This window comes from Panicum virgatum, chromosome 3K, assembly GCF_016808335.1.
Source record: "Panicum virgatum strain AP13 chromosome 3K, P.virgatum_v5, whole genome shotgun sequence".
NCBI lineage: Eukaryota > Viridiplantae > Streptophyta > Magnoliopsida > Poales > Poaceae > Panicum > Panicum virgatum.
This window is the reverse complement of record NC_053138.1, coordinates 4284924-4295399: the sequence shown is the minus strand read 5'-3', so window position 1 is coordinate 4295399 and position 10476 is coordinate 4284924.

Genomic DNA, 10476 nt, shown 5'->3' with positions numbered 1-10476 from the left:
CGCCGCGCCCTCCGCCGGTCGATCCGCCGCCACCGCCTGGCCGCCGCCGCCCCCGACCCCTCCTCTATTGCCGGCGGCCATGGAGCCGCCCCGCCCCCCAACAACCCGAAATGATAAGGCCGCCACCGCCCTCCACCACCCCGGCCGCCGGCGACCTCGCCGGCGGCCGCTCCGCCCACCTACCACCCCTCCCCGGCCACCCCTCCCCTTCCCCTAGCTCGCAACCCCCGCCGGCGGGCGCTCTCCCCTCCCCTGCTCGAGGAAGACGATGAACAGGGCGAGCCGGGGGCTTCTGCGATGCGGCGCGATGAAATCGCGCGCGCTATGAATAGATCTCCCGGCATCCCTGGGGACCTACGAGCCGTAGAATCAGACTTGTGCGGTCCAGAATCAGCGCAGCCTAGTACTGTGCATTGCATAACTTACATTAAGAGTGATAAAGGATAAAATTGTAATTTTGGGACTCCAAACATCACGCTTTGCATATTTGCTAGTACAAACATCGAGTTCGTAAAAAGAGGCCTTCAAATATGTGCAACTTGTTTCTACTGCCATTAGAGGTATTTTCTCTCTTTTCAATTTTTTCATATATTCGGGAGGGTGAAATGATCCTTTTACCCTTTTGTCTGCCTGGAGGCTGGATGCATCATCTTCTCGATGACCGCCGGCCACCGCCCCGCCCCGCCCTTGCCCCCGGCCAATGTGTCTAGCCTCCAAAATGGCGCAGGCGCTGTAGAAGTGTCGAGGAGGGGAAGCCAGGCTAGCCATGGACCACTAGATGCGGCGGAGCCCGAGTCGGTGGTGGTGGCAAGGGCGGGCCGGCAGCCGGCGCGGTCATTGTTGGTGAGAAGACGATGCGTCTAGCCTCCAAAATGGCACAGGGGTAAAAGTTATTTCACCCTCCCGAATACATGAAAAAAGTTTGAAAAGAGACGAAATACCCCTAATGACAGTAGAAGCAAGTTGCACATGTTTGAAGTTCTATTTTTGCAAAGTCGAAGTTTGTAATGGCTGTGAAGCGCGATGTTTGAACTCCCAAAATTGCATTTTTCTCGTGATGAACAGAGTTCAAAGATTAGCATCTATCAGGTTCATAGGTCCCTTAACCAAGTCAGCCGCAGCTGCAACTGATGTGTCATTCTGGTTGCTCCCACTCTTCCTGAGCTGCAAATAGCTTTTCAAATACTCTGCAGCAGCCAGCAGCTAGCGCAGAACACTCGTGCACTCCAGGGCTCCCTAAAAGGAGTTTGTCCTACGGCAAGGGAGGAGCTAGGGTGACCAGAAGTTGAACAGGCCGTAGTGCCGTAACACTGACAACAGGCAGGAATAATCAGAGCCCCCTGCACTAGCTGCACCGTACGTCAATGCAACAGAAAAATGGTCACCGCGCCTCCAGCGTTCCACCGCACCAGCTAACCCCCTCCCTGATCGAAAAAACAAGCCTAGCTACCACAGGCTCATGCATCAGCGAGAGCAACAGCGCGACGCGTCCTCCTCAACCCCATCTCAATTCTCAAGTGGCAGACGACGCCGACACAGTGGTGGTGGTGGTGGTGGGCAGGCAGCTAGCTGGGCTGAGGTCTGAGCCTCTGAGGGACTAGTAGCTAGAAGGAGGCGAAGTTTGACAGGCAAAAGGGCACACTAGTACACTACTGCTGACCACAGCTTGACCTCCTTTGCTGAGCCCTTTGTTATCTTGCTTACCCAAATATAGCTATTTAGACATCTTTACATAGTATTCTTAAAGCCTTTTGGTTTATAACCTCTCCTTTATTTTCCTCTCTGTGCTTTACTATGTCCACTAGAGTTTGCAATAGTGTGCAGTAGGCACTTAGGAAACAAATAAAGCTGCTTGCACAAATGAAGTGATTTAGAACCTGCTGCACCGATTCTTGTGTAGTTTTAGTCCAGCAAAATCCAACTCAGTTCGACATATAATTTTCGTGACAAAATCTGCATCTGAAATTTGGTCATGCATGCTTATACGTGGTAATTCCAGGTTTAATGCTAATAATCTTGATTAGGAACTCAGCTCTCTAGACACATTTAAGCTTTGTTATTCCCGTTATTATCACACGTGTGCTGTTATATTTTCACATGCATGCTCTCATCAAAGAGTGGGAAATTACAGATTTGGAATGCCAAATTTACATGATGGGAGCTCATGTTGAGCGCCGGAATAATGTTTGGAATTTCCGTATTGGTGGTAGAAATTAAAGAAAGTGTTTGTTCATGCATGCAACCTGCACATGGTAAGCTAGTGATCATGGTAGTCTCCTCGAAGTCCCAATCGCCTGCCACACGTACTTCACTTGCATGCGAAGCTAGCAATGATGGATGAGCTGCAAAATAACCATGGCGATCGAGTTCTAGCTTGTGCAAGAAGGTAGAGGTAGCACAAGTTACATGCATATATACGCAGTGCAAATAGTCCTCTATTCATCTATTATCTTATTATTTGGCCAACAAACAGAGCCTCCACGTTCACTCTTAAGGCCTAAAAATTCCTACGTTAATCGGAGAAAAATAGAAAAATAAAAATTACCCACCACTGCCATTACAATAAAAATTAGCCTAAAATATCCCTATGCCTAATTAAAAATCACCCACCAATGCCATTATGAAAAATTAAATATAAAATATCATTTGTATCAGTTAAAAAAATATACTATTAATAAAAATTAAAGCTAACAACAATCAATCAAAATAAAATGAAAATAAGAACAATTATCTGCATAATGTTATTAAAGCTCAACAAATCAAATTGTTATTATAGATAGATCGTAGTTGAATTGTTTTAATCAACGATAAGACATAATTAATGATAAAAAAATAGTATAACCTTTAAATAAGGACACAACGACATGCAAATTTTTCAATTTTCAATACTAGCCGCGCAAATGCGCGGGCTATACGCCTAGTTATATGCATATTAGCATATATATATATATGTATATACATCATCAATAGATTTATTATTTTCAGGACATGAAGGGTAAAGTAAAGTCAGCTAAGAGAGGGAGAGAGAGGTAAATGGGATGGAATGAGCGGTCGGTGTCGAGTTTACAAGTTCGGGAGAGCAGCACCTGATCCCGCGCCACAAGCATTCCCCGGATCCATCACCCATTTAATTCTGTGCGCATTGTCGCTCGATCGCTTTCCTTCCATCAACCCAAGGCATCAACCAGCTGCAATCACCACTTCCTCCTCTTTATCTCTCCTGCCGAGTGCTCTGATATCCCTTCCCTCCCCTCCCCTCCCCTTTGTATTAAACCACTTAGGTCACCTTCTGCAAGCGTCGCAACGGGCTCCTCAAGAAGGCTTACGAGCCCCTTTGTATTAAACCACTTAGGTCACCTTCTGCAAGCGTCGCAGGGGCCGCCTCCAACAGGTGCGTATGGCTGTGGATACTTGATTCTTTTAGCATGTCATGTCATGCTCAAGTGATCGACTTGCTGCTGCTTCATATGGCTACTGCTGATGAGTTATCAGGAAAAATATAATCCAATTTATTTGATTCATTGGTGATGTGGGTGCCGTACGTGGCACTTAATTGTGAGGTTTATTATGCCACAAATTAAAGTATTTCATAGCGAGATCTTTGTAAATTTGCTTAACTTTAGGTGAATGATGAATTGGTTAGTATAAAGTTTAGTCTTGATTATATTCACACACGTATCCTTCAAATTACCATGCATGGCAAGTTGGCAACAAGCTATGAAGCATGCTTAATTTGACTTTGCACTGTTGCTTCATGGCTACTGCAGATGAGTATAATCAGGAATATAATCCAATGATTCATTGCTGATGCCTCTGATAAATATGCTTAGCGTGTTAGACGAACGATGAATTGGTGATTAGTATAAAATTTATTAGTCTTTTTATGGAGCATGCTTAATTGAGTGGATGTTGTGTATGATCTGTTTAAGATAATAAACTTGACTAGCACGTACTGTTACTTCTTTTGAGCTACCATCCACAGATCAAAATGTGCAACGATTTATCCTTTCCCCACGTTATTTTATACGTCATTGGTAATTTTTATTCTTTCCTGTTATGTCTTTTTTCGTATACACAAGGGATTTGATTTGACATGCATGTATGCACACATCAATCAGAATTGCCTGCCAAGAATGTGTTCCTTCCATTTCCTGATCTGAACTTCATACATTGTGCATATTCAGAAGTTAATTAATTGGATATTTAAAAAGATTCATTGTCTGCGGTGACCATCCATTCAATCAGATTGACAAAAATGCGTTTGCAAATTAAAGTGCTAGATGTTTATTGCTTGGACAGGATAATGTATGCAAAGTTTCTGCACACATCTTCTGTCCAGTCAAATGCCAGCATATTTTCCTATCTCCAGCAGGTCTCTCTCTCTCTCTCTCTCTCTCTCTCTCTCTCTCTCTCTCTCTGGCTGAGAGCAACGTACTGACCTGACACTAAAGTAGCTGTGAAGATATAGTTTCCCTTTGCTCGCTTCCCCTCCCCAGGCCGTCCTAACAGTACACACATGATGCATCTTCAGAACGTACACTCCACCTCATCAGCTGCAAACTTGCACCGGCTCAGAGACTGCACCATCCTCCCATATTCGCCGTGTTTGCTCCTCTCTCATGCAAACTGTCAATCAACAACAAATGCAGGACACTCCATTCCTTTTATGTGCTTTAAATTTGTCATGTTATTATTCAACAGCACAAGCAGTAGCACAGCTGCATTATTATACACCTTGTTATTTATCAGTGCAAGAACTACACAGAAGGCTATCACTTCAGTACTGACTCCTCCATGCCTTGCTTGGTTCTGCTGATAGGGGTTGCAGTGTGAAGGCTACAATTAAGAGGTACAAGAAGGCATCATCTGGGGTCCACTCTTAGAGCTCAACTCACAGGTAATAATGCTAATTAATTCCCATTCTTACAGTTAAATAAATATGGTGCTTATTTTATGATTTACATACACTGAAGTCAATGCAACCAAACGTAGTATAAACTGAGAGTTCTTGCATAATGCAGCTGTGCTGAAGTGATATCCCTCTGTGTCGTAGTATAAACTGAAGTGATTTACATACACTGCTTGCTTGGAGTAACCAAACGTAGTATAAACTGAGACCCCTCTGGTTACTCTCTGGAACTGAATATTCCCATTACTCATTTGGCCTTTTATGTGAGATCCATCCGATCGTTTCCTCTGACTCTTTGTTTTATCTTAAGCAATGCTACCACCGGCAAGAATCCGCGAAACTGCGCAACCAGATCCAAATTAATGCTGCAGAACACTATCAGAGACAGCCTTGTGCCCAACATTAATTAAATTGCTCCTGCTTACCTATTATATTGTTTTTTGGGGGGGGGGGGGGGGGGGCAGATAGCTATTGTATTGTTGAGAGGAATGTATATGTAATTGAGTGACTGAAAGGAAACACTGCCTGTATATGTTTTGATTGTTTGGTCTCCCATGTGTCATGTGAAGGCACTTCTGGTTGGCGATCGATTCGGTGGAAAACTTGTCACTTAAAGAGCTGAAGCAGCTTGAGAGCCGCCTGGAGCAAGGCATTTCAAAGATCAAGGCAAGGAAGGTAAGAATATATGTACTAAGTTATCCAGTCCAACCATGCATGTTCACACAAATAAACTAATCATAAACAAAGGTTGTTCAATTCTTCAGATAGTATGCACTTGTTGTTTCCAGATGGTTTTGTTTAAATAGTTCTTCAAATTCTGATGTAATTGGACGGAACATATACACAGGATAATGTATGCAAAGTTTCTCCACACGTCTTCAGTCAGTCAAATGCATTTTCATGCTTCTGATCTCTCTCCCCATTTGGCTGAGAGGACGTTGCACCCACCCACTGCCCTGACCCTAACCTAGTTGCGTAGCAGAATTTCCCCTCCCCAAGTCCCAACCACACCATCAGCTAGCTGCGAACGAGCTTGCACCGCCCTCCCATATATATTCGCCTGGGATCTCATGCAAAGCAAGTAGTGTCGTCTGTCAATCAACAACAAGTGCAGCTAGGAGTGGCACTCCATATATTCCTTTCATGCATGTCCTCAGTGCCCTCCACGTAAACTTGCTTCTTCGCGTACGTCGCCCGCGCCGCTAGCTAGCGTCGTTGACTTGACGCCGAGCTAGCGAGGTTGGCCGGCCAGCCAGGCCCCAGGCGCCCGCGGCGGGGCTTGCATTATTGCTCCATAGTCGGCGAGGAGCTAGCAGCGCATCGACCGTAGGTTCTACTCGAGCTACTCAACTTTTGAGCGAGCTGAGCTACGTCAAGCTAGTTGTTTTGATTTGTGATGAAAAGGGCTTGTCCCACCGGCCGGCCAGTAACTCTATCTGGCTGATGGAGAGAGTATAGATTTGACAATGTAGCTAGGGATGGGCTAGCTAGTACATGGATTTTTAATTGATTCCTCCATTCAATTGATGTACTATATATACGTGTGTAGTTGAAATTCAGTTCATTTTATTCAGACTAACTAAGGGAAAGAACGTCTGGCGGCCACTGAAACAGAGTGAAAGCTTGCAGCCAATTACTACACACGATGCAGTTCAAGCCTGCTACTTGCCTCAAACAAACAGTTGCATCATAGTTCAACACTAAAGAACAAGAAACAAGGCACTAGTTCTCCATTCTATTTCTGAACTTACAGCAAAACTTGTTGAATTAAGATGGAAAAAGTCCAATTTACTCCCTTCAAGTATAGCCAAAGTATGAATAACCCCCTAAACTATAACTTGTTGGTTCCATTTACCCCTAAACTATGTCATTTAGTTCATTTCATCACACAATTCAATTTATCTTTTTTTATTTCTACATACATAAGTTGAATTTTAATTTCAAATTTTGTAGGTCAATAGGGAACATCACAATGCATATTAAAAAATGTTATAATAATTTTTCATTGTTATTTTCATATAATTTTGAACTTCAATGATTAATTTATTATTAAATGTTCTAACCTATTAAAATAATGGTAAAAATTATGATGTACTTTTTTGTAACATGTGATATGATGTGTACTGTCATCGTGTAAAATTAAACTTAAAACTCCACCTATGCATGGAAAAATGAAAAAGAAAAATGGTATTAGGTGGTAATTTAATTTGAACCAAAGACCATAGTGGTGGTGGGGGGTGTGTGTGTGCGGGGGGGGGGGGGGTGCGTAAAATGAACGAATCAATAGTTTAGGGGCTTATTCGAACTTTAGCTATAGTTGAGGGGAGTAATTTAGACTTTTTCCAATTAAGATTTGTAGTTTCTGTAAATCACAACTCACCATGAGCTTACATGCCATGGTTCAGGGGGTTATTCGAACTTTAGCTATAGTTGAGGGGAGTAATTTAGACTTTTTCCAATTAAGATTTGTAATTTATGTAAATCACAACTCACCATGAGCTTACATGCCATGGCTGCCAAAACAATTCGCTCAAATATTGCTTTGCTGATTGAATTAGTTTATATGTTTGCAAAGGGAGATTGAACAAAAGAGCCAATAGATAATCTTGTTCCGCACCAATACTTGCAATGATATTTAATTTTATTCTTAGTTTACCAATCATCATCTTTTTTTACCTCTCCACCTAAAATCTAATGTTACTGGTATAATTATATTAATATATCAGATCAATTTATTTGTGTCTACTTTTGCAGATGAAAATGGTGAAGCTACTACTTATTGTCGCCGTCGTCTTGCAGTTCACCTTGGTCGCTACCTCCAGCTCTAGCTCCTACTGGGCGTTCTACTGCGCTGGGGGCAACTTCACCCCCGGCAGACCGTACGGTAGAAGCTTGGACACAGTTGCTGCTGTTCTTCCAAGGAGGGCGTCCTTCTCCCCTCTACTTTTCAATAGTAGCCAGCAGCTCGTTGCTCGCTCCCATGGCAAGACGACTATGATGTATGTGATCGTGCAGTGCCAGCGCGATTCGCGAAGATCAGCCTGTGCTCGTTGCATCAAAGAAGCCTTCGAGGACACCCGCCGGCTTTGCAGTTTCAGAGTTGGCGCGTTCATCTTCCGTGACCAGTGCTCAGTCAGCTACTACAACCAGAAGATAAGTTGATTTCCCAGCACCGCCCCTTACCACATGGTTAAGAGCAGATGGGATCGTTCTGACGTTAGCATTAGAGGCAAGATGTTTGAGGATGCTATTCATGAGCTAGCGCAGGCTACGGTAGACAAGACCATCACCTCTTCTTGGCTCTTTTCCACGGGGCAGAAGGCAGTGGTTGCTATTGAATACCAACTCAACCTCTATGCAGCCGCACAGTGCCTGCCAACATTAGCTCATGATGATTGCAACTTCTGCTTCCAAGAGCTAATGCTTGTGATGACCCTTTTTGGCGAGGAGCCAACTGAGGGGAGGATAGCTTCAGTGTGGTGCAGCTATCGCTTTGTGCTACACCGCTTTTTCAGAGGCCGCCCCACAGTCAGCCTTCCAGCTGACTCTCTAGGTGAGCATACAGCAAACACCAGACATAATTGAAATGTTTAGTATTCTTTTTGTGACTGTAATATGTTGTTAAACTGTTGTTTGTAGGGAATGACAATACAACTTCTCACCATCACAAGAAAGAAATAGCCATCTGGGTTTCAGTAGGCGTGGTTGTACTGGTGGGCATGACTATTGTGATAGTCATACTGCTCAATTGTGGAAAGAAGAGAAGGTTATCAAGGAACAACCTACCCACCGGTAAGTTTCTCTTAATGACATTGTAATTGGAGGATAATGAAGTTTCATCTTAAATAGATGACTAACAAATATTGGTAATCAACTTGCAGGTGAACAAGGAAAAGAGATCGAGTTGAGGGACATAGCAGGTGAAGAAGCGGCACATCCTGTCGGTTCAGGACAGGTTAGTCAGTTCTTATCTTTTTTTTTAAAATTTTTAAAAGGAGCATTTACTAGATGCAAGGTGGTATTACTGCTACCAAGCTAGAGCTTGGCATAAAGTAGGAAGTGCTCATCCAGTAACAAAATTGAAATTCAAATAGCAATTGCATTATAGGAAATAGCTAGGGGTATGATGGATAAATGAATGAAACATTAAGGGGGGAAATTAAAGCTAAAGATGGAACATTCAATTTTGTCAAAAATGTAAAATTGACAAAAGAAAAAGAAACATAAGGCAACATAGAGTAAATACAACTAGAAAATATCTTACTAAACATTATCAAACAAAGAGATCAATCATTACAAAAACTCGACCCGTGGGGGAAAGACCGCCCACATGACATTTTCACAAAAGAAAGAAGAATTTTTTCACACAAGCCGAGATAACCCCTGCCCCGTTTGTACATATTGGCCGAAACTGGTGAGAATGGGTGATACACGCACATGGGGGGACCAACATCCAAGGTCAGGCCCAACTATGCTTCGAACATGGGGGCGAGCAAGGGTTTTTTTGTGTGCAAACACCAAGGCTTGAGCCCTAGTCGGCTGGCAGGACCAACACCTTCCCATCCACTAAGCTATCATTCAGTTTGCAAGATCAATCAATCAAATCTATTGATGGTTCACTTTTAAGAACATTCCTAGCAGTGGCAGAGCCAGCCTCAGCACCAGGGGGCTCCTTCTTCCTCCTCCTCCTCTTTTTCTTCTTCCTCCTTTTCCCTCTCTCCTCCTCCTTCTTCCCCTTTGCCTCCAATGGAGTTCCTGGGGAAGGGGGGCGCTGGCTCCACCCCTATTTCCTAGAAAACCTAGCTGGAATGTCTACTTGATCACCCCATAGTGCAACAGTTGAGATTCAGCTTCAAGTTCGGTTGCCTGTGCTGCAATCCTAGCTGTGACAGCTACTTGATCGAGTGAAGAAATCTTATGTAAAGCATGGAAGTAGAAAACATGTAACCAGCAATCGAAACTGACTTGAAACAGAATTTTGCTCATGGGGGTTGTGGAATCGAAGGACAGACAACTTAAGGAGTATTGCAGATAAATGGGCTTTATTATTTGCTTCAAATGTGGGAAACTTTTTTTTCTCCCGCCTACAATTGCTTTACAGCTCAACCAGGTCAATCTGTTTAATGTTTTTTATGACAATCCTGTCTAGTAATAATTATATTAGATGCTCTAGAATGCTATTTCAAGGGTTCTCCTGATGATGATCCTTTCTCTCAAATCTATTGCTGGCACTCAAAATCATATGGCAATTCAGTACAGTTAGTGCAGAATCAAGTAGTGCTCATTTTGTTGGACTCTACTAGTTCTCGCACATTTGTGAATGCCTCTCCTCGATAGAATGAAGTATGCCCCCAACTGATTTCTTACCACTCAGGAAGTAAAGAATATGGAATGGTGGAAACACATTCCTGGTGGATGCTAAACTACTGAATTTCAGTGCTTAATGGTATCATATTAGGCATGGATTAGTTGGGGCAGTACAATCCCAAGAATTGCGTCTGGCTGCTTAATTAGATATCTAAAGACAAGTTGATCACTGCAGGGAGTTGTATCTCAACATGCATGTT